Below are 25,760 nucleotides of genomic sequence, written 5' to 3'. Positions count from 1 at the left end.
CCCTCCAATCGCCACCAGAACAGAACCCCACTGGTCCTCACCCTGACTTTGTACCATCAGTTAATGGAAAGACTGATTTAAGACAATTATTAGCTTGTAAACCTCTATCAAATCTTCTGTCAATTTTCTTTGCTCCTATCTAACCTTGCAATGAAATCCCTCTGGTCCCTGGAACCATTCTGGTAAACAACTTTTGTGCACTTCAAGGCTCTTCACATCCTTCCTAAAGCATGATCAATTAGAGCCTAACCAGAGCTTATGGATGTACAGCAATGCCTCTTTATGAATTCCAGGATTTTATTTGCTTTGCTAACAAATCTCTCTCAGTATGTCCTGTCACCTTCAAAGAATGATGTATGTATCATCAGGCACAGTTTCAGGCAACTTGTATCAGCCTCACAGTTAGCCACTGATACAAGTTTAGTATTACTGACAAATTTTGATATTTTACGTTACATTCCAAACTCCATCAGATGAGCATAATCTTCATTTTCCAAATTTGTACTGGCTATCTTAAACTCAAACTTTGCCAAGCGCCTGTTGATTTTGTTTTTCTGATTATGGATCGCAAAACATAAACTCAGATTAATGTTAAATGAATTGGCCTGACTTATTATGAAGTAAGCAATTTCCATCATATTTTCAGTTTACAAAAGGAGCGTTTAGAATAATTAATAGAAGATATACTTGTCCTTAAATTAAACTTGGAGATATAATTTGGCACAGAATATAAGTGGGGTGGAAAGACACTGTTGTCATTTTGGAATCTAGAAAAGCAATTTGCTGGGGGAAGAGGAAATGTAGAGTCATCGAGCTGTGCAGCATGGTTACAGACCATTTGGCCCACTCATCCATGCCAACCAGATATTCTAAGTTAATCTAGTCCCATTTGCCAGTATTTCGCCCATGTCCCTTTAAACCCTTCCTGTTCATATACCCATCCTGATGCCTTTTAAATGTCGTAATAGTACCAGGGCCCCCCCCTTCCTCTGGCAGCTTATTCCATACACATTGCGCCCGCTGCATGAAAAAGTTGCCCCTTAGGACCCTTTTAAATCTTTCCCCTCTCATCCTAACCCTATGCCCTCTAGTTTTGGGCTCCCCATCACAGGGAAAAGACCTCGTCTATTCACTCTATCCATGACCTTCATAATTTTATAAACCTCGACAAGGTCATCCCTCAGCCTTCAAAACTCCAAGGAAAATAGCCCCAGCCTCTCTCTATAGCTCAAAGCCCCCAATCCCTGCAACAGTGGTTAGCACTGCTGCCTCACAGCACCAGGGTCCCAGGTTCGATTCCAGCCTTGGGTGACTGTCTGTGTGGAGTTTGCACATTCTCCCGTGGGTTCCCTCCCACAGTCCAAAGATATGCAGGGCAGGTGAATTGGCCATGCTAAATTGTCCATACTGTTAGGTGCATTGGTCAGAGGGGAAATGGGTCTGGGTGGGTTGCTCTTTGGAGGGTCTGTGTGGACTGGTTGGGCTGAAGGGCCTATTTCCACACTGTAGGGAATCTAATCAAAAGCCTTGTATAACTCCTCTGAATCCTTTCAAGTTTCACAACAGCTTTCCTTTAGTGACCAGAATTGCCTGCAGTATTCCAAAAGTGGCTGAACCAATGTCCTGTATGAGTTTCAGAAATGCTTTAATAATTTTGAGATCATCTTTATCTGAGCAATCAGAACATAACAATATCATCATACCCTGCACTTCCACGGCAATTTCCAGATTAGCCAGTGCAGTAATACAACAGCAAAGAATTTCAACTGCTTCATTGAATTTAATTTTCAGAGCTGGGATGATTTGAAGCATAATTTATTGAGTATGAGAATTACATTAATAGGCAATTTAGCTTCATGATTTATATTTAGAATTGTCCCATTACGGCAAAACGCCAAGCAACAGGAATAACCTTACCCACAGAGAGGCAAGGAGGGAAGATTGGAAGTAAAGCCACCTCTTTTAAACTGGTTATTTTCCCAGAAAGGTGTGGTATGTTGCATTGGAAGAAGAGACAGGAAACAAAAATATTTACAAGATAACTTGCCCCCTGCAAAACAAAATTAAGTTCGAACTCAGTGTGGTGCATGTCCTGGAATGTTTCCCAGGCAGTGTTTCAGTTTGAGATCAGTGAGTGAGATTGCTTTTGAGTTGGACTTGGTAAAGGAAAAGAATTTTAAAAAGCAAAACAAGCGATAAACTCTGGTATTGTGGCCAAGTGCATGCAAGCCAAGGGAATTATTTTTGTATCAGCATCAGCAATCTGTTGCTGACATGACTTGAGATATTTTCAAATGCTTCTTTTTGACTCAGAAACGTGATACATGTCCTTACGTGCCATTTGTCCTGCTTGTCTGTGATTGTGCCAGAAGCCACCTGGATCTTTTCTAATTTGGCCTGGAACAGAGTCGAGAAAATTCCAAAAGAAGTGTCCTGAACAGTCAGTTTTTTGTAATCAGGGTAGGGAGGGGGGAGTTACAAGTCTGAAGGCGGGCTGCCAGAAAATGCCTACCTTGGTTATCCGACACTTTGTCCAGCTGCATATATAAAAAAAAGAAAAAAACACACTTTCAGATCACATCTCTCATATCTTGCACCCCTCAGCCCACACCTACACCCTAATTCCCATCCATGACTGTCATGTTACCTCATGTCCATCCACCACACGCCTCACTTCTAGCGCTTTATACTCCTTATGCTAATTTACTTCTCATGCGTGCTGTCGTGATTGTAATGAGGTCAGTCAGATGGAACTCAGAATATGTGTTCCCTGATTGGGGTTGTTAATCTGGGCCAATCAGAAAGCCCTAGCTGACAGATTTAAAAAGAGTGTCCCCTCTCCCTGACTGTTTTGATCACACAGCACTGCCCTTTGATGTGAAGGGCAGTGTTTGTCACTGGCCACCCGAGTGTTTTCCTATCTTCCTGGTGGTGGAATTTGAATAAAGATTCGTGCACTTTGTGTCTTTCACTGTGTCTCACCCCTGCACGCACACACCATGGGTGCTGGGGAAAAAATAAGCACTACCGCACTTAGGTGGTAGTGTGGGGGTTAAAAGAAAAAGAAAGAAAAAAAAAGAAAAAAAATTAAAAAGAGTGTCACAGATTCTGACACTCCAGGTGCTGACTCTGTTGAGACTATGTCAGAGTCAAGGACTTAAATAAAGCTTGTCTTGGTGACAGGATACCAGCTTAAGTCAAGTCATTTCACATACCCCCCAAGCTTCCCATCCACCCTATGTCGTCAATCCCTACATGCCAACTCGTCCAGTATCAGCTGTCAGCAAACCAACCCTCAGTATGAAATACATGTCTATTGATTCACTATGTTCAAAAATTTCTCAGTGATTTTAAATGTAATATCCACCAAATTTAATTTTCTTCAATTACACTTAGAACAAGCATTTGTATTCCTAGATTTTATCAAAATCAAAGATTTTATAAATACTTGGAGCTGCCAATCAATCTCAGACAGGACTTACACTGCCTGTGAACTGACATGGTAATTTATGAAGAAGGTCATGCAGCACAAACCTTTTAATTTTCAAGCTTAAAGCAACGGATAGTGTGACATAGTAAGGACAGATATTTTTTGAAAACATACTGGAGATGGATTTTACACAAACATAAAGGTCAAAGATTTAAATATAATGACAACTCCCTTAACAGTTTGACAGCTTTGAGGTTATCTGTTCTTTTTATGCACATTCATATACTTTTAACAATCACAAAGGGCAACTTGCCTCTCCCAAAGATAATGCAGGAATTGTCCAAAAGGGTACCTTACCCTTCCCAAGAACTCTGCAAACTTTAATCTTTCTCCTGATATGTTTAAAATGTAGAAGTCATGCTTTGTTTTTAGCAAAATTTGGAGAGATTGAAGGCAGCTGCATTTTTACATGACATATGCAAACTACACCTCACCTTCTGCCCTCCAGGGTGAAAAAAGGTGTGTGTCCCTTGAAGGGGTAGAAATCCAAATTCAGGTGCCCAGTAGCAGTTTGGCTAAGTTGGGGACCCTCTACATCATAATGAAAATTGAAGCTTTTCTCTTCATCAAAGACGCTGTCTACATCTCCTCCAAATCAAAATGCAAACCTTGATTTAAATAGGGAAACATTTCAAAGCGTTCAGCACATACGGATATGGGTTTTCTTCTGCATGAAACACAAAATGTTGGCACGCAGTCACAGCAAGTAATTAAGAAGGCAGTTGGATTTTGGCCTTTATTTATAGGGAGTTGCAACTTAAAAAATAAGGATGTTTTGTTACATCTGTTCAGGGTGCTGGTGAGGTTACACCTGGTGCACTGTTTGGTCCTTGTGTTTTAAAAAATGATATATAGGCATTAGAGGCTGCTTGAAAGATCCTCTGGGCTGATTCCTGGGGTGAAGCGTTGCCTAAACAGATTCAGCCTTTATGCTTTCGAGTTTAGATGAATTATTGAATATTTCTTATTGAAACACATTAAATTCTGAGGGGGCTTGACAGGGTCGATGTTGAGAAGAATTGGGGGACTTTCAAACTAACCATCATAATTACAGAATAAGGGGACACCTATTTCTAACTGAGATCCAAAGGAATGTCTTTTCTGACAGTCTTGAATATCTGAAATTCTCTTTCCAGAGAGGTTTGGAGGCTAGATCATTGAAATTATTTAAAGGAGGTAGATTTTTGCAATATTGAGGAATTAAGGGTTGTGTAAAGTGAGCATGAAAGAGGAGTTCAGGCTAGGGGCCAGGGTCATGATTTAGTTAAATGGCAGGGTAGCCTTGAAGCACTGAATAGCCTACTCCTGCTCCTATCATTTTGTTCTTGTGAACCCAAGTGTAAAAACCTGTTTACGGAGATATGTGAGATTTTGTCTCAGAATGCTCACACCATACATTTTATATCCATAAAGTTTCTTGACATACAGTATAACTAAATTTCCACATTGTGTGATGTAGCAACACATCAAACTGCAAGGCTAGAACAATCAGAATTCAGACAAACCTCCAAATAAACTTGCACAATGATCATCAATGACATTTACTGAGGTGAATTTGTAAAATGCTTGTGGAAAGGCTGGTTAGAGTTCTGAAATGTACATGAAGATTTGTAGTAAAAAGAAATTTGTACAACTTGAATGATAGATGAGGACCAATAAGGAGAGCAAGTTTTCATCAACTGAATAACAATAAAGGTAAGGTGTTTGACACATTAACTGTTGTAATTCATAATTGTTAGAAAAGTTGACTGATTATTAGTATAAACTTGTTAATAATCTAAGAACATGAGTAAAGTAATGAAAATACAAATTGTAGATAAAGTATTTTAAATTATTGTCTTGGATTATTGAACCTTGCATCTTCAGTCATGCTTGATTCTACATAAAAATATAAATAATTTCATTTGAGAAAATGATGTCTCTAAAGATAGCAGATATGAGAGACAAACCAGTAATTCAAACAAGCAGTTTAGGTTATTTCAGCTGCTAGTAAGAAACTTGAATATATTATTGCCACATTGACGTGATGGCTGATCATCTGTTATTCCTTAGGGAGCATATTTATATGCTTATTTTGAACAATATCTTTTTTATCAGACTTAATGTTTAATTATATATTATCTACATTGAGTGTAGGGGAGACGATGTAATATCAATGAATGGATAATAAAAATGATGGTGATGTAGGAGCTGAGCATATCTGGCACCATAAGTAAGAATCGATGGGAACATACTTCAAGTAAAGAAATGTTACTGTGCACCTTGGATATTTTGCATACAGGAAATGTGTGTGTTTAATGTGAGTGATGGTAGATTGAGATTTTGAGTGCATGCCCAAATGGATGAGTGGTGCTCTTTACTTCAGTTAAACAAGATGGACAAGGAGACGCTGTGCTGCCAGCCAGCGTCAATTCTGTTGCCAAGGAGCAGTTGTATTAATGAATTCTCACAAAGAAGCCCATGTTGTTTCGGTGACCTGTGCCTCTAGTTCTCCTTCTGTCCAAATCAAATAGGGAATTCAGTAGCCCATTGATGTGGCCTGCTGTCATTAGACTCTGACAAGTCCCATGGCTGTTCTGAGAGAAATTGAGAAATCACATTTGTTTTGACGGAAGTATATAATTGCATTCACCCCCGACAACCTATAACCATTCCTTGGCATTAAGCTGCTATGATGTGATGGGATGTGATGTGATGGCTGGCATTATTACCAGTTATTTTTGTAGTATTGACAAATGCTGGTTCTTCTTCCCAGCACCCATTTCCAAGTTCTGACAACCTACTGCAATCAGGAGGAAGTTCTAGTCTTACCATCCTTGGTGAGCCATGCCACAGGAGCACTTTCTCCCCAGTGATGCAATCCCACCATGGCTGCCATTACAATTTTGCAGATCAAGGATTTGTCAAACAGATTACACATTTAATAACCTAGGGTCAGAAGTCTGTTGGCAAAAAAAGATGGCAGGAGAAAGCATCAATACGCATGTTTACTCTTTATTTGGGGAACTGAAGGTGCTTATAGAATGCCTACAGTGCTGAAAGAGGCCATTCGGCCTATCAAGTCCACGCTGACCCTCGGAAGAGCATCCCTCCCAGACTTACCCCCTCTCCAAACTTACCATGGCTAACTCCCTAGCCTGCACATCACTGGACACTATGGATAATTTAGCATGGGCAATCCACTTAACCTGCACATCTTTGGACTGTAGGAGGAAACAGGAGCACACAGAGGAAGTCTACATGGGCATGGAGAATATGCAAACTCCACACAGATAGTCACCTGAAGGTGGAATCAAACTCAGGTCCCTGGTGCTGTGAGGCAGCTGTGCAAACCACTGAGCCAAGATGCCACTCTAAGCTTCCCAAGCATCCTTAGTTAATTTCTGCAGTGCATCTTGTAGATGTTACACATTACTACTACCAAGTGTCATTGGTAGAGAGAGTGGATTTTTTGGTTGTGATGCCAATCAAGTGGCATGGTAGCTGAGTGGTTAGCACTGCTGCCTCATAGTGTCAGGGACCCATGTTTGATTCCACCCTCAAGTGACCATCTGTGTGGAGTTTGAACATTGTCTTGGTGTCCTCCAAATGCTCCAGTTTCCTCCCACAGTCCAAAGATGTGAAGATTAGATGGATTGGCCATGCTAAATTGCCCATACTGTCTAGGGTGTGCAGGCTAGGTGGATTAGGCATGGGGAATGCAGGATTACAGGGATAACATAAGGGTTGGGTCTGTGTGGGGTGGTCTTTGGGGCGTCAGTGTGAACTTGATGAGCCAAATAGCCTACTTCCACACAGTAGGAATGCTTTGATTCTAAATGGGCTGTTTTGTCGTAGATGGTGTCAAGTTTCTTGAATGTTGTTTCAGCTGCATCCATCCAGATAAAGGGGCTGTATTTCATCACACTCCTGATTTGTCCCTTGTAGATGGTAGACAGGTTTTGGGAGTCAGAAGGTAAATTACTCACTGCAGTATTCCAAGCCTCTGGCCTGCTTTTGTAGCCACGGTATTTATATGACCAATCCAGTTCAGTTTCTAGTCAATGATAATCCCATATTCATAGTGAGGGATTTAGTAATGGTAATCCCATTGAATGGCAGAGAACAGTGGTTAGATTGTTTGTCTCTTATTAGTGATGGTCATTGCCTGGCATTTTTGTGGCAAAAGTACTACTTGTCACTTTTCAGCCATAAATTTCTAGCAGATGTTATCTCAGGAAGTCAGTTTATTCCAAAAAAAAGCAGCTAGCTACATTAGTTTCATAAAGACACATATTCACACACTACTTGGATTTTCAAGCTCATGCTAACTCATGATGTCCTGCCAGGGAAGAGTCAGTCACCTGAAATAAATTTGTCTCAAATTTAAAGCTGCTGGGACTCTTCAATGTCTATAACGCCATTTCAGGAATCAGACAACTTGTTCAGTTTCTGAACAAATGATACTTTGGGGTCAATTTTAATTTGATGTGAGAATCAGGAGCTGGTGGGAGTGGAAGGTCAACGAGAAGTTTAGACTCAAGTTCCGAAGGGTGATTCACAGAAATGATTCCTAAGAACATGCATGAGCTGGGAATTAATGTAGACTGGGGGAGGAGAAAGTCTGTAGTCAGGAGGAACACTTCTAACAAGGAACTTGGAAAAAATGAAAACATAACTTGCTTTTACAAAAAAAAACTTGTTTTCCTGTGCCACAGCATGGAAATATTGGGATTAAGACAGTATTAACTTTGGACGTCCCACAGTTAAATATCTTCAAGCCTGTTTGGATTGACACACAATCATTTACAAATGTCGACCCAAGTCTGCTGTATTCATATGAGGCATGTATTCTACCATGAGGCATACACCCTGTCGGTGGACATCTTAAGCTTCACTTCAATAAAGTCCTTGTGTTGAACACTTTGCTATATTATATACTTGGTGCCAGAAGTGGAGACTATCCAGAGATGAAATAAAAAGCACAGCCACGGAGCTGTGAGCTGCTATTGAAAAAGCAAAATGTGAAGTTCACAATGAAAACACTGATTTAAGTGAAAACGATTGCAGTGTTTCCTCTACCAGCTCCTTTTGAAATTACTGGGTCTCTCTGAAGTTAAACTCAGAATTCTTCCATGAACACTGGCAGAATTATGCAATAGCTATAGATTTGTTGGATAAATGAAAATAAGTACAAATTGTTCTACTTTTATCAAAGTTTCAAATCTGTTTCAAAATAATTCCAACCTAATTTTCCTCAAAAAGCCCATGGCTGAAATTTGAATTGTTTTGAAGGCTTGCTTTCATCCCCATGTGAACATTAATTTTGAACAGTGCGTTCAATATTAGGGAACAAGATGAAATAGAATTTGTTGATCAATATGTAACACCATTAACTCAACTTATAGAAACTTGTGAATTTGCACAATTAAGGGATGAATTAATTCAAGACAGGATTGTATTGGACATTTGGGAGACTCAGAAGTGAAAGTACGGAAAAAAGACAAGCTTATACTAAGGAGAGCAATTCGCCTGTGCAGAAATGCCAAGGTTGTGAATTAACAGGTTTCGCACTGTGCTGACTAATACACCAAGGACATAGGGCTGAACAATCATAGACCAAGGGCAGGCTGCAAATACTGTAGAAGACATCATGCAGAAGAGAAGTTGGTTTGACCTGCATCAGGAAACCAGTATTCTCGTTCTGTCTCATTTTTCAGACCAATGACTGGCTAAAACAAAGCACAACAAGGCACAGCCAGCCGCTGGAGAGATAGCAACTGAAAATTCTGACAAATCATTTCGATACCTTATAACAGGTTGATTAAGTCATGTCAATAAGTATGACATGATTGGTGATTGTGTTAGAATAAGGACATGCAGTGGTATTGGGTGCAGAACTAGAATAAACATTCTCAAAAATCAAACAACTAGTGATAACAATGCCAGTGCTGGAATACTATGATAAAGTGATGAAGTCACCCTACAGCAGATGCTGTGGAGCAGGAAGTAGCAGATTGAGAAAAATAGAACATAGAACAGTACAGCACAGAACAGGCCCTTCAGCCCACGATGTTGTGCCGACCACTGATCCTCATGTATGCACCCTCAAATTTCTATGACCATATGCATGTCCAGTAGTCTCTTAAATGTCCCCAATGATCTTGCTTCCACAACTGCTGCTGGCAACGCATTCCATGCTCTCACAACTGTGTAAAGAACCCGCCTCTGACATCCCCTCTATACTTTCCTCCAACCAGCTTAAAACTCTGACCCCTCATGTTAGTCATTTCTGCCCTGGGAAATAGTCTCTGGCTATCGACTCTATCTATGCCTCTCATTATCTTGTATACCTCAATTAGACATGTTTTGAAGTGACTGACTGTCACTTTGACTCTTCAGCCACACATTTTTCTACTCTACCCACTTATCCCTATACTCATTAGGATGTGGTACTGGGATTAATCCAGAGAAAACAACCTTTGAGGTCCTGCTTTTAAATTTATTTCCTAAATTCTTGTTGCAGGATCTCGATCCTCTCACTACATATGTTGTTGGTCCCAATGTGAACCAGGATCTCCGACTGTTCATCTTCCGCCACCAATTGCCCTGCAGCCATTCAATGCCATCCTTGATCCTGGCCCGAGGGAGACAACAGAAACTCCTATCTGTACCTTTCAATATTGAATCGTCTCCAATTTTTGTCCTCTGTCTCTTTCTCCAGTTCCTGCTGATGCGCAACTGGTCCAGGCTGCACCCTCCAGAGCAACTAACAATCTCACTGTTTCCCAACACAGAAAATCTACTCTTGACTGAGTTGCAGTCTTCTTCTGTCTGATGGTCATCCATTCCCTCTCAGACAGCGCTTCCTTAAGCTATGGGATGATCACATCGAAATATACGCACTCCATGTAACTCTCAACCTCGTGGCTACACTGCTGTGCCTCCAGCCAATACTCAGGCTCCTAAACCCTGTTCTCAAGCCTGTTTAAACCAGATTCACTTCTTGCAGAGGTGGTCATTCAGACTGCCAGGAGCATCCAAAGCTTCCGCCAAACACTGCAGGTCAAGCAATCCATGGGATTGAGGACCCCAGCCATACCTTATCTTCATCTTAAACATACTTCCCTTAGGTTAATTTTACTCTCCTTACCTTATCATATTTAGAATAGGGTAGCTTTTTATTTGACATTTGTACCATTTACAACTGATATTGAGTTCAGATAGTCAACATGGTTTTGTCAAGGGCAGGTTGTGTCTCACAAAACTTATTGAGTTTTTTGAGAAGGTGAGTAGATGAGGGTAGGGCAGTTGATGTGGTATACATGGACTTCAGTAAAGCCTTTGATAAGGTTCCACGTGGTAGGCTGTTGCAGAAAATACAGAGGCATGGAAATGAGGGTGATTTAGAAGTTTGGATTATAAACTGGCTTTCTGAAGCCAGCGAGTGGTAGTTGATGCAAAATATTTGGTCTGGAGTCCAGTTACTAGTGGTATGCCACAAGGTTCTGTTTTGGGACCACTGCAGTTTGTCATTTTTATAAATGACTTAGATGCAGGCATAGGTGGATGGATTAGTAAATTTGCAGATGACACTAAAGTCGGTGGAGTAGTGGACAGTTTGGAAGAATGTTACAGGTTGCAGGGGGACTTGGATAAACTGCAGAATTGGGCTGAGAGGTGGCAAATGGAGTTCAATGCAGCTAAATGTGAGGTGATGCACTTGGGGAAGAATAACAGGAAGGCAGAGTACTGGGTCAATGGAAAGATTCTTGGTGGTGTGGATATGCAGAGGGATCTTGGAGTTCATATACATAGATCCCTGAAAGTTGCCACCAAGGTGGATAGTGCTGTTAAGAAGGCATACAGTGTGTTAGGTTTCATTGGTAGAGGAATTGAGTTTTGGAGCCGCAATATTGTACTGCAACTATACAAAACACTAGTGCGGCCACACTTGGAATATTGTGTATGGTTCTGGTCACCATATTTCAGGAAGGATGTGGAAGCATTGGAAAAGGTGCAGAGGAGATTTACCAGGATGTTGCCTGGTCTGAAGGGAAGGTCTTAGAGGAAAGGCTGAGAGACTTGGGTCTGTTCTCATTGGAAAGAAGGAGGCTAAGAGGGGATTTGATAGAGACATACAATATGACCAGAGGATTCGATAGGGTAGACAGTGAAAGTCTTTTTCCTAGGATGATGACGTCAGCTTGTATGAAGGGGTATAACTACAAATTAAGGGGTGATAGATTTAAGACAGATGTCAGAGGCAAGTTCTTTACTTAGAGAGTGGGAAGGGCGTGGAATGACCTACCTGCTAATGTAGTTAACTCAGCCGCATTAGGGAGATTAAACAATCCTTAGATAAGCACATGGATGATGATGGGAGAGTGTAGGGGGACGAGCTGAGAATAGTTCACAGGTCGGCGCAACATCGAGGGCCGAAGGGCCTGTTCTGCGCTGTATTGTTCTATGTCTATGATGCATTAAAAACGAGACACTGTTCCTCCAGGACTGAGGGTGCTACATGGACAGCATAAACTACACACTCCTACACGGCATAAGGTGCATGACAAGTGCAAAACACTCAAGAATGATAATAGACATATTTCTTGCAGCAATTCGAAGTTGTGCAAAGTAATTTCAGATGGGAAAGAGTCCAGTCATATAGTGTTAAGGAGCCTGATGGCATTGGGGAAGAAACTGTTTCACAGTTTGGCCATGAGAGAGCAAATGCTCCGTTATCTTCTGCCAGATGGCAGGTGGGAGAAGAATTTGAGTGAGGGGTATGTGGTGTCTTTCACAATGCTGTTAGCCTTTCGGATGCAGCATGTGGTGTAAATGTCTGTAATGGAGGGGATAGAGACCCCAGTGATATTCTCAGCTGTCCTCACTATCCGTTGTAGGGTCTTACGATCCGAAACTGCGCCATTTCAAAACCAGGCACTAATGCAGCAGCTCAGGGTACTTCTAATGAACCCTCTGTAGAATGTGGTGAGGATGAGGGGTGGGAGGTGGGCTTTCCTCAGCCTGTGCAGAAAATAGATGCTGCTATTTCTTGGCTATGGAGCTGGTGTTGAGGGTCCAGGTGAGATTCCCCGCTAAGTGTATGCCAAGAAATTTGGTGCTTTTCACGATATCCACAGGGAGCCATCGATATCCAGCAGGGAGTGGTCACGTCTTGTCCTCCTGAAGTCAACAACTATTTCTTTCATTTTGTCCATGTTCAGAGACAAGGTTGTTGGCTCTGCGCCAGTCTGTTAGTCGCTGCACCTCCTCTCTGTATACAGACTCTCGTTCGTCCTGTTGAGACCCATGACAGTTGTATCATCAGCGAACTTGATGATATGATTTGACCTGTGCATCGCTGCCCTGCTTCTAACTTTCACTTATTTCTGATGGTTAAAAAAGAGTTTTCGAATTTGTAACAATGTACAAATAGTCCTTAATAGCAGTTTCCTACCTGTCAATAACTTCTATATTTTCTGTCACTCTAGTTGTGTTTTTGCAACAAAAACTGATGGCAGGACACTATTCCTGGACTGCTTTATTGTTGCTGACTGCAGGAAATCCTTCCCAGACTGCTTCACTGTTACACTGACTACAGGACACCCTTCCCAGACTGCTTCACTGTGACACTGACTGCAGGACATCTTCCCAAAACTGCTTCACTGTTACACTGACTACAGGACACCCTTCCCAGACTGTTTCACTGTGACACTGACTACATGACGTCCTTCCCAGACTGCTTCACTGATACACTGACTGCATAACACTCTTCCCAGACTGCTTCACTGATACACTGACTACAGTGTATTCCTTCGTCTCCGCCGCATCTGCTCCCAGGAGGACCAGTTCAAAATACGTACAACACAGATGGCCTCCTTCTTCAAGGACCGCAATTTCCCCCCCGACGTGGTCGACGGTGCCCTCCACCGCATCTCCTCCACTTCCCGCTCCTCCGCCCTTGAGCCCCGCCCCTCCAACCGCCACCAGGACAGAACCCCACTGGTCCTCACCTACCACCCCACCAATCTCCATGTACAGCGCATCATCCGCCATCACTTCCGCCACCTCCAAACAGACCCAGCACCAAGGATATATTTCCCTCCCCTCCCCTATCAGCTGTCCGTAGAGACCACTCCCTCCGCGACTCCCTTGTCAGATCCACACCCCCCACCGACCCAACCACCACTCCCGGCACCTTCCCTTGCAACCGCAGGAGGTGCAACACTTGCGCCCACACCTCCCCCCTCACTTCTCTCCAAGGCCCCAAAGGAAACTTCCATATCCGCCACAGATTCACCTGCACCTCCACCCACATCATCTACTGCATCCGCTGCAGCCGGTGTGGCCTCCTCTATATTGGGGAGACAGGCCGCCTACTTGCGGAGCGATTCAGAGAGCACCCCTGGGCCACCCGGACGAACCAACCCAACCAACCTGTAGCACAGCATTTCAACTCCCCCTCCCACTCCACCGAGGATATGCAGGTCATTGGACTCATCCACCGCCAAACCACAACAACCCGACGGTCGGAGGAGGAGCGTCTTATCTTCCGACTGGGAACACTCCAACCGCAGGGGATGAACTTGGACTTCACCAGTTTCTTCATCCCCCCTCCCCCCACCTTGTCTCAGCCGGATCCCTCCAGCCCGGCACCGCCTTCCTGACCTGCAGTCTTCTTCCTGACCTCTCCGCCTCCATCCTACTCCGACCTATCACCCCCACCTTGACCTCTTTCCACCTATCACATTTCCAACGCCCCTCCTCCAAGTCCCTCCTCCCTACCTTTTATCTTCTCCTGCTGAACACTCTCTGCTCATTCCTGAAGAAGGGCCTGTGCCCGAAACGTCGAATCTCCTGTTCCCTGGATGCTGCCTGACCTGCTGTGCTGTTCCAGCAATAAAGTTTCAACTTTGATCTCCAGCATCTGCAGACCTCACTTTCTCCTACAGGACACCCTTCCCAGACTGCCTCACTGTTACACTGACTACAGGACACCCTTCCCAGACTGCTTCACTGTGACACTGACTGCAGGACATCTTCCCAGACTGCTTCACTGTTACACTGACTACAGGACACCCTTCCCAGACTGCTTCACTGTGATACTGACTGCAGGACATCTTCCCACACTGCTTCACTGTTACACTGACTACAGGACACCCTTCCCAGACTGTTTCACTGTGACACTGACTACATGACGTCCTTCCCAGACTGCTTCACTGCAACACTGACTGCATAACACTCTTCCCAGACTGCTTCACTGTTACACTGACAACAGGACACCGTTCCCAGACTGCTTCACTGCAACACTGACTGCATAACACTCTTCCCACACTGCTTCACTGTTACACTGACTGCAGGACACCCTTCTCAGACTGTTTCACTGTTACACTGACTACAGGACACCCTTCCCAGACTGTTTCACTGCAACACTGACTGCAGGACATTCTTCGCACACTGCTTCACTGTGACACTAACTGCAGGGCAACTTTCCCAGACTGCTTCACTGACTGCAGGACACCCTTCCCAGACTGCTTTACTGCAATGCTGACTGCAGGACACCCTTCACAGACTGCTTCACAGGCTGCTTCATCCTCCAGTATGGTAGCTGTGTGCCTTTGCTACTGGTGCCAGGCAGCTCCTACCTCTTGGAAACATTGGTGTTTCCAATTGATTTCCAATTGGCAAGTTTCTATTTTAAAACAGCTTCACAAGAATTATTGAGAATAAATATGACCTAATATCTAACGTATGGAAATCGATTTGGACAGACTGGCATTGTAAATTGATATTAGTGGCCGGGAAGAGGGACAATCATTGCAACCAGTGCATATCTCATATAGTTTATGTGCTAATTTAGAACAAAGCCTTAATTGGGTGAAATTTCTTCAGTAGGATTTAGTTAAAACTCAATGAGTACCCAATCAGAAGTCAGGCTATTCCTTATTCAGAATACATGCCGATACGAAGGTTTTACTAATCACTCATGAAGATGCTGATTCATGCTGAGGATTGGTATGTAGTGAATGTAAGGAGGTCAGCCAGGCGGACCTCAGAAAATATGAGTTCCCTTATTGGGATTTTAACCTGATCAGGGAGTCCTGGCTGACAGATATAAATAGGAGTGTCAGTGGCTCTGTTCACTCTAAGAGTGGATCTGGATCAGTGTCAAGGACTCTCCACATGTAAATAAAGGGTGATTTGGTGATGGGATACCAGCCTCTGTGGAGTTATTTCAGTGTGTGCTACTCTACTAAATCATCATTCTTCAGGAGTGAGTCTAGACAGTGAGCGTTGGCAGGCTAACCATTTGTGGAAGTACTTCACAACTTGGTTTAAGCTGGATTTTTATGACTGCCCAGCCCCGGAATCAGTTTTACTGTTCCTGCTGATCTAAGCAAACTTATGCTTCAAACCTGGACGTCTCTCGCCTGTTAAGCTCGGTTTCAAACCAAGTGATGTCCTGCAATTGACAAATTTCTGGTGGAACATTCAGAAGATATTCTTGTTTTTTGCTGTCCTATGGGATTTATGACATGGTCCCGCAAACCATGTCTGGTACAGTGGGATCTCCATCTCTACAGGAACAATATCATATGTGCCAAGAATATTGTACAGAGCTGAATAAAACTCCTTGGATGAAACATTGACACAAGGTTCTATAGATCCTGCTAGACAGTGGGAGAGTGTGTTAAGGTGCCACAGACTGCATTCTTCATGAAGAACAGACCAACTGAGACTAATTTTAGCCAAATATGTGCAGTTATTACACACTGTTTTTGCAAGGAGGGTGTAAAAACAAGTGTAGGCTGCTTAATGTGTTCCAACAAATGGAATTCAAAGGGTTGCCTCTTATTTTCCTAAATATTTTAAAACAATCCCGACATTCTTTACAATTTATATTAGCTCAAGCAATAAATAATAAATGAGGTTTTTTAAAAAAAAGCTGACTGTTCATTCCTGTTTCCTTGCAGGAATGTGCTGCATAGCGTAAGTCACAGTGTTGTAATAACATACGCTCTAAATATCTATTATTAACAAAAAATGCAGCAGATATTCTGCAGTCCACCATTAGATTTTACTGACAGATTACAGAAATGTCTTTATCACTTTATACATATTGGACTTTAATCAAACTTGTATGTAGGTCTGGAGATACAGTAGCCTTTACCAAAATAAAAATAAAATTTGATGTTCTAACTGATGACTAATTGATGACTCGAAGTATTGAAGAAAAGAATGCTGTCACGCGAGCAGTGACAGTGAGAAGTGTCTGGGATTTGTTGCTTTTAATTTGTTAAGTGCATGAGTCTTACACACGAAGAATAAGATTTTCTTTCACTTCACACATTTCCAGTGTCACAGACTGCAATTATGTTTACTTTCAAATACTTCAAAATACTGTGTAGTATGAGCACATTTTATTTTTAAAGTTACACTTGTTTTCTTTTGAACCTTTAAATAAACGCATGTGGTTTTAAAGAGAGTATTTGACAGTACTATCTGATTTCAGAGTGATCTAATCTGTCAGCACTAAGTTAGAATGCCTACTCCGATCACTCTCAAGTCGAGAAAGGAGGAATCTGTCAATATAATTGCTTTTGCTTTGACTGCTACATTCTCTGCAAAGCCACTATGGTGTGAGACCGCCTCCTGGAGGTGGTTTTATCTGATACCAAATGGTAAACTCATACTTCAACTGCAGACATTGGGTAAGGAAATCGAGTGATATTTAAACAGGCAGCAGATCCAATATCTGCAATGCTTTATGAACACCACACATTGCCATCTAAAATTGCCTACCACTCTTGCCATTCTAGTCTCAGTAAATACCGCTGCTTGGGCTCACCAAGTCCATCCAGGTACCTCAAAGTTATGACGGAGTGTTGGCAAAATCACAGGAATCAAAGAAAAAGGCATTCTAGCCACCCAGGAGAAGTCCACCTTCAAAATGGAAGCAGCTGACTCCATTTTGTGACAATTCCTACCAATTCCATCCAATCAAAAACTGAAGAGATTTGATTTGGATATTCCTGTTGCATTTAGCCACCTTGATTGATTATTTACCGTCCTGTTTTGTTATCACCCATCTTCATTTGTTAATTCCATTAAGAAACTACAGTCAATCAATTATGTCGACAAACTAATCCAAAATGTTAATTTTATTTTTCTGCAGTTACCCTTTCGTTACAGTGTAAAACCTCAGGACATCTCAAAGGCAATTTTGTTTCTGATCTGCCTTGAACTAGTACTTATAAAGCTTAAGATAGCAACTAGATGTGCCTGCAAGGAACATCTTAACTGCCAGGATGCAAGTATAGTGCTGCAAGTGTGAGAGCACACAACAACTCAGAAGGTAGATACTAATGGACACTGTAAGTTGCAGTTGCGGCTAAAGGTGAATTGTTAAAGAATTTGATCATCTGATTTTAGGGGCAAGAAAGATGTTGCCATAGGGTTGCTGCATCCAGGAAGAAACCAGAGACTGAAGTTAACAGGTGATCAGGAAAGAAGTGGGAGTAGGATCTACAAGTCAAGAGTTTTACGAACAGGGTAGGTGGGAGGCCTGGGCTGGATTCACATAATAGGACCAGAAGTAAAATGTGAGTATGAGTTAAGCAGCTTTGTGTGAGGAGTTGAGGCTATGACTTCTGTGAATCATGACTGCATCTGCAGTCATTTTTTTTACCTCCTTGAAGTAAAACAGCTGAATAGTTCACGCTGGAAAGAACAAAGTGTCAGGCCTGGAGTTGGGATGAGAGGAGTGGAGACAAGCAGCCAGGGCAAAGAGACAGAATTGAAACAGGTAAGACTAAATAAGTCATTTCTGAATTTGAGGGAGTAGGGCCATTATAATTGGTGCCAGATACCAGAGGTAACAAAAAAGCAAATGCTCAAAACTGGAACTGGGCTGTGAGAGGTACAAAGCAGAGAACAGAGTAACAGTAGATAAGAAGGTCATAGAGTCATAGAAATGTACAGCACAGAAACAGACCCTTCGGTCCAATTCGTCCATGCTGACCAGATATCCTAACCTAATCTAGTCCCATTTGCCAGCACTTGGCCCATATCCCTCCAAACCCTTCCTATTCATATACCCATTCAGATGCCTTTTAAATGCTGTAATTGTACTAGACTCCACCACATTTTCTGGCAGCTCCATACATGCACTACCCTCTGTGTGAAAAATGGCCCCTTAGGTCCCTTTTATATTTTTCCCCTCTCACCTTAAACCTATGCTCTCTATTCTGGATTCCCTCCAGGTACATACTCAAAACTACTAAACTGGCCAAGCTCTTTGGTAGATTTCCTGTCACTGTCGTCTTTCCTGGAAGAGATTTACAGGTCCTGCTTGGTCGAGTGTGGGAGAGCAAAACCACTTATTAGTCTAATGAGAAAAGTCTCTTGTCTTAAACAAGATGTAGTTTGTTTTCCATGGCAGCAACTATGGTATGGGCTACACTGATGTGATAGATATTGCTATAGAGATAACAAAGAAGATGCAGATGGTGGCTATTACTACTTCAAGATCCTAAGACATTTTTCCCTCAAATCCATGTCATGTAATCATTGTGAGTGGTGCCCCAGATAATTCTTTAGCATTAACCCTTTCAGACTCAAATTTGCATCTGTTGGAATAAAACAAAGTGCTGGAGAAACTCAGAAGATCTGGGAGCATCTGTGGAGAGAGAAACTCAATTAATGTTTTGAGTCCAGTGTGAATCATAATGGATTTGAAACATGAACTCTGTTTCTCTCTCCATAGATGATCCCAAACGTGCTGAGTTTCTCCAGCATTTGGTGTTTATGATTTTAGATTTTCAGTATTCACAATATTTTGCTCTTAATTGCATTTCTGGTTTGCCACTCAGCCATCTGAAAGATTTGCTGGTCACATTGGGAGGGATATAGAATTTGAGAAGCAGGAAAGGGTATCATCGTTTTCAATGGTTCTAGTCCTACTGTTGTTCACAGCCTCAGTCATGACTATTTTGGTGACAATAAGCACTGTCTCCTCACATCCCAGTGGGGAAATGTGGCTATGCCTGACCCTATGGGTTACATACTGCCTGTACTTATTCACCACTTTGTCTTGCGTGAGAGTGAAGAATGTGTGTTAGTGATGTGACGTAATATGTTTGGGTAATGTGAGTATGAGTTAAGCAGCTTTGTGTGAGGAGTTGAGGCAATGACTTTTGTGAATCATGACTGCATCTGCAGTCATTGTTTTTACCTCATTGATTTTAACCCTACTGATAACTTCTGATGATGAGTGATGGTAAATGATGCATTGAGAAGTCTTTGAGGCTAATGTTGCAATTGATTGTTTATGGAATTTTAAGATGCATTTAATTATCTTGATTACTTGTACGTGGCCATTGAATGTCTTATGGTTCTGCATGCACTTCTTTGAGACTGATCTCCTGCCATTGATCACTATAACAGCCTAATCCCAATGCCTTCTGAGAATTTATCTGGAGGATCCCACTCCCTCTTGATAGATCACATCTCTCTTCCTCTGTAACTCCTTGACCAAGGGCTCCAGTGTTATCAAATGGGCGGCACGGTGGCACAGTGGTTAGCACTGCTGCCTCACAGCGCCAGAGACCCGGGTTCATTTCCCACCTCAAGCGACTGACTGTGTGGAGTTTGCACACTCTCCCCGTGTCTGCAAGGGTTTCCTCCGGTTTCCTCCCACAATCCAAAAATGTGCAGGTTAGGTGAATTGGCCATGCTAAATTGCCCGTAGTGTTAGGTGAAGGGGTAAATGTAGGGGAATGGGTCTGGGTGGGTTGCGCTTCGGCGGGTCGGTGTGGACTTGTTGGGCCGAAGGGCCTGTTTCCACACTGTAAGTAATCTAAATCTAAAATCTAAGTAAATCTTGAAGCCTGTCCTCCGCCATCTGTATCATACTTTCGTCTGCGCATTCTATTCGAGTTAGTAATGCTCATTGTTGTATGAGGCAATTAGTACTAACCAATTAATATCACTTGATAATCTCTAATCATCAGGATATAAAGGAGTGATCCTGGGAGGAGCTAACTAGTTTACAGTGTGTACTTTGAGTCCAGTCGTTTAGTTGTCTCTAAGAAAGAGTCCGAAACAGTAATGTGCATTTATTTTTAAGATGAGTTTGAAGTCCCTCAAGGGACTACCAAGTTTCTCACAATTAACATCGTTAGCTATGAAGAACTGTATGATAAACTTGTTTTATCAACATTGTCTACCTTCTACTGAAGAATTTCTGTGGACGACCTTCCCTATTTGGTCATAATAATGTAGACTAACTCCAAGAAGAAGGATTGGTGATAGTGAATCTACCCAGGTATTTTGGGTGGTGGTTTTTGGGCTGGAGGCCTGTGAACAGTGGTGTTCCATAGGGAATGGTACTGGGTCCACTTTTGTTAGTCATTTATACAAATGATTTGGATGAGAATATAGGAAGCATAGTTAGTAAGTTTGTGGATGACACCAAAATTGGTGGTTTAGTGGACAATGCAGAAGTTTATCTGAGATTACAAAGAAATCTTGATCAATTGGATCATTGGGCTGAGGAGTGGCACATGGAGTTTAATTTGAATAAATGTGAGGAATTGCATTTCAGTGAAACAAACAAGGGCAGGACTTATACAATTAATGATAGGTAGTGGGTAGTGTTGTAGAATAAAGAGACCAAGGGGACCAAGTGCATAATTCTTTGAAATTTGCATCACAGGGAGACAGGTTGATTTAGAAGGCACTTAGCACACTTGCCTTTATTGCTCAGACCACTGAGTCTAGGATTTGGGGTGTCATGCTGAGGTTGTACAGGACATTAGGGAGGCCTCTTCTAGAATACTGTGTGTAGTTCTGGTCACCCTCTTATAGAAAGGATATTATTAAACTGAAGAGGGTTCAGAAAAGATTTACTAGGATACTGCCAGGAATGGAGGGGTTGAGTTATAAAAATAGGCTGGATCGGCTGGGAATGCAGGAGGTTGAGGGGTGACCTTACAGAGGTTTATAAAATCATGAAGAACATGGATAAGGTGAATAGCAAAGATCTTATCCCTAAGGTGAGGGAGTTCAAAAGCAGGGGGCATACTTTTAAGATGAGAGGAGAAAGATTTAAAAAGGACATGGGCAACTTTTTGACACAGAGTGGAATGAACTGCCAGAGGAAGTGGTGGATGCAAGTCAGTAACAATGTTTAAAAGACATTTGGATAAGCAATGAATAGGAAAGAATATGGGCCAAACACAGGCAGGTGGGACTAGTTTAGTTTGGGGACATGGTCGGTGTGGACTTGTTGGACTGATGGGTCTGTTTCCATGCTGTATGGCTCAATGATTCTATGCATTATAGACGATTCCAGAGAACACATCCGTGACATGCCAATTTTGGTCATCTGAAGATCTAAAATCACACTATGTCATGACACTCATCCCTCCCAATATTGAGGCTCCAGCCTCGGTGGGCAGCCACTCAAAATATGGCTGTTATTATTTATATGAACAATTGTAAGGTCCTCGGGTGTGTTGCTGAATGAAGAGACCATGGTGTTCAGGTTCATAGTTCCTTGAAAGTAAAGTTGCAAGTAGATAGGATAACGAAGAAGACATTTACTATGCTTTCCTTTATTGGACAGAGCATTGAGTATGGGAGTTGGGAGGTCATGTTGTAGCTAATAAGGACATTGGTTAGGCCACTTTTGGAATATTGTGTGCAATTCTGGTTTCCTTCCTATCAGAAGGATGTTGTGAAACTTGAAAGGATTCAGAAAAGATTTACAAGGATGTTGCCAGGGTTGGAGGGTTTGAGCTATAGGGAGAGGCTGAATAGGCTGGGACTATTTTCTTTGGAGCGTCGGAGACTGAGGGGTGACCTAATAGAGGTTTATAAAATCATGAGGGGCATAGATAGGATAAATAGACAAGGTCTTTTTCCTGAGTTTGGGGAGTCCAGAACTAGAGGAGGGTATAGGTTTAAGGTGAGAAGGGAAAAATTTAAAAGGGACCTAAGGGCAACATTTTCACACAAAGGGTGGTACATGTATGGAATGAGCTGCTAGAGGAAGTGGTGGAGACTGATACAATTACAACATTTAAAGGACACCTGAATGGGTGCATAAATAGGAAGGGCTTGGACAGATATGGGTCAAGCGCTTGCAAATGGGACTAAATTAGGTTAGGATATCTGGTCAACATTGACAAGTTGGACTGAAGAGTCTGTTTCCGTGCTATATATCTCTATGACTCTTTGACTCTAAGCAGTACAAACATTAATTGTGCATACAGCATTTGGTTTCAGATCTTGTGAACCTCACTTGATTGTTTACTTGGATACTTTCATCACTTTCCCAGTGGATAACAAGAAACAGCACATTAGAAGCCACAGGAGTTACAGGCTCCATGGAATCATTGACTGTTTCTGCATCGTCCTGTAGGCATTTTGATATGAGTCCAGCTTCAAGAATTGCAAGAACTTTAATTCCATTAATGTGTTTGACAGATTACCAGTAGCATGCTATGAAGTTACTGATATTCCTAACAGTTGCAATTGTATTATCCTAAGACTTCACCTCCCTATTCTGCCCCAGCACAGCTATTTAATGGCAAGAACTATTCCATGTTTTGAGAAACCATTTTCAGTGACCAAACTGCATTACAACTGGAACCTGAATCAAACAGGTCACTGACAACCTTTAAACAACAATTCCTCTACCTGGATATATTCCAGTGTGATTGTTCGAGTGGAATCTTGCAAATCACAAGGAATTTTCAGAATGATGAGGGAGAGTACATGGGGTTGCGATATGCCAGTCTCAGACATCAAGCAGTAATCTAAATTAAAAGCTTACTAGTTTTGCTAAGGCCAGCCACCCAAATACATTTATTTAAACTGAGTCTTCCTGGCAGCCAGACTTGGCAAATCCAGCAAGTTTACTTTGAGGTTTTTTCCAGCTTCATGAGGCCCAAGTGTTTTGGAGCATTTTCTGAAACTTTCTCTTGTTTTTGTGCTAGGTCTTGCATAGCAGGCTTGAAGATTATCATTAGGCCACGTCTATCATCCCGAAACACTGGAGATCTGATTGGATGCCATAACTTCTCCCAAAATCTTAGAAAATAAGAAAATTGTCATGCTGTTGGACCAACTTAAAGCTAAAAGTAATGTTGTGCTTTGAATAGTGCATTCCAAAACTAAGAACATTATAATAGTCTAGAAGGGCTCAGAAACAATTTTGTATATATTAGTTATGCAATTTTATTTTAATTTACTTAGGCATTGATGTTTTGATGGATATTTTCTCTCCATCTATGAAAATCAGCTCTCCAGTCAGAACTGAAGCAGATGGAGAATTCCCCAGGTTTTTCATTAGGCTAAACATCTTAAGATAGTGCATAAATAATAATTAGCAAATGTCCACACATTTATCTGTTTCCCAACTGCCTGTTAAACTCTTGATTAACTCACACTCAAGGTGTAGTAACTTGGTGCATTAGCACTCATAGCACATTTGCAAATTTTTGGCCATATTCTAAAAATTCCAGCCAAGACTGAAGCAATTTAGTATACATTAGTGCACCTAGTCACAAATAAAGTTTATTAAAAGAAAACTTGTAAATTCCCACCTTGCTGCAAGCATTCTTTAATTATCTTGGTTTGAAGCTTGTTCAAAGGCAACAAAAAGTATTGACAGAAAGCTTAAGAAATGGAGAAGCAATATATTAAGCTCACAGGACTGAACTGGCTGAAGATGGATATCTGCATTGAGTGCTTCATGACATGGTTGCAGCAAGCAACACGGCACTTTAGTACAGTAATGAATTTCTATCCCAAATGTTCCTCTTTTCATATAAAAAAATGATAATTTGCATGCATTATTGTTTACACTGAGTTACCCAAGTTATCCACAATGCAGAGTTCTCATGCAATAGCAGTTCGTTACTGTCATCAGTTTCTGCACATGCATTGTGCACAAGCGGATTTTTTAATCAAAAAATGGTTAACTGTCAATTTTGGGAGTTATCTCATGCAATTATCTGCTGCTCACCTCATTATACATATACTACGCATCTGTCGCAATAAGCTCACACTGTGGTACACTCACCAGCAGCTGAATTACTCACCACTGCCGGCAACATCCCATATTTCCACCACCCGGACAGATAAGAAACACTTATTCCATTTTCTCTGGGTATGGTGGCATCTTTTATTTCCATCCATGCATTTGTTATTCTGATGAGGACAGAATGTAACCCAGGTTGCACTTGACAGAGTGAGTTGCAGGCTCAGCCTGGCAAACTGCAAGACCCTGTCAACTTTTGTGTTCCTTTCCACAACAATTCTAAGCTTCGCGCCCCCCATCCACACTTATCATTGAAATCCGGTGTCATCTCCCAGCACTTACCCTTCAGCCATTGGTCTACAGCTTAGTCATTGTGATGTACTGACCCTTTCTTAAAGTCAGAGTGATGGTAACCAATGAGTTCTCCTGCAGTAACCCATGTGCTCCAATGTACTCTCATCTCGCATTCTTGACCTTTCCATTTCTATCTCGGGGGACTGAATCAACACGGACATTTACTATAAACCGACCGACTCCCACAGCTACCTAGACTACACCTCCTCCCACCCTGCCCCCTGTAAAAACGCCATCCCATATTCCCAATTCCTTCATCTCCGCCGCATCTGCTCCCAGGAGGACCAGTTCCAAAACCGTACAACCCAGGTGGCCTCCTTCTTCAAAGACCGCAATATCCCCAGACGTGGCCGACGATGCCCTCAACCGCATCTCCTGCACTTCCCGCTCCTCCGCCCTTGAGCCCCGCCCCTCTAACCACCACCAGGACAGAACCCCACTGGTCCTCACCTACCACCCAACCAACCTCCATGTACAGCGGATCATCCACCGTCATTTCTGCCACCTCCAAACGGACCCCATCACCAGGGATATATTTCCCTCCCCTCCCCTATCAGCGTTCCGAAAAGACCACTCCCTCCGTGACTCCCTCGTCAGGTCCACACCCCCCCCACCAACCCAACCTCCACTCCCGGCACCTTCCCCTGCAACCACAAGAAATGCAAAACTTGCGCCCACACCTCATGGGCGGCATGGTGGCACAGTGGTTAGCACTGCTGCCTCACAGCGCCGGAGACCCGGGTTCAATTCCCGCCTCAGGCAACTGACTGTGTGGAGTTTGCACATTCTCCCCGTGTCTGTGTGGGTTTCCTCCGGGTGCTCCGGTTTCCTCCCACAGTCCAAAGATGTGCAGGTCAGGTGAATTGGCCATGCTAAATTGCCCGT

General features: G+C 42.4%; 1 protein-coding gene and 1 long non-coding RNA gene across 3 annotated transcripts in view; both read left to right on the top strand.

Annotated features, from left to right (window-relative positions):
- The window catches only part of pdgfd (platelet derived growth factor d), a 177,378-nt gene that overhangs the window by 31,004 nt on the left and 120,614 nt on the right, over positions 1 to 25,760 (top strand). The window lies entirely within an intron of this gene.
- On the top strand, positions 17,769 to 18,274 carry LOC122550692. Its single transcript, XR_006311917.1, has 3 exons — positions 17,769 to 17,828; positions 17,906 to 18,075; positions 18,172 to 18,274. It is a non-coding gene; the product is annotated as an uncharacterized LOC122550692 (long non-coding RNA).

The sequence above is a fragment of the Chiloscyllium plagiosum genome, chromosome 6 (assembly GCF_004010195.1).
Source record: "Chiloscyllium plagiosum isolate BGI_BamShark_2017 chromosome 6, ASM401019v2, whole genome shotgun sequence".
Classification (NCBI taxonomy): Eukaryota; Metazoa; Chordata; class Chondrichthyes; order Orectolobiformes; family Hemiscylliidae; genus Chiloscyllium; species Chiloscyllium plagiosum.
The sequence above is the reverse complement of the archived record's forward strand: the minus strand, read 5'-3'. Positions and strand labels throughout refer to the sequence as shown.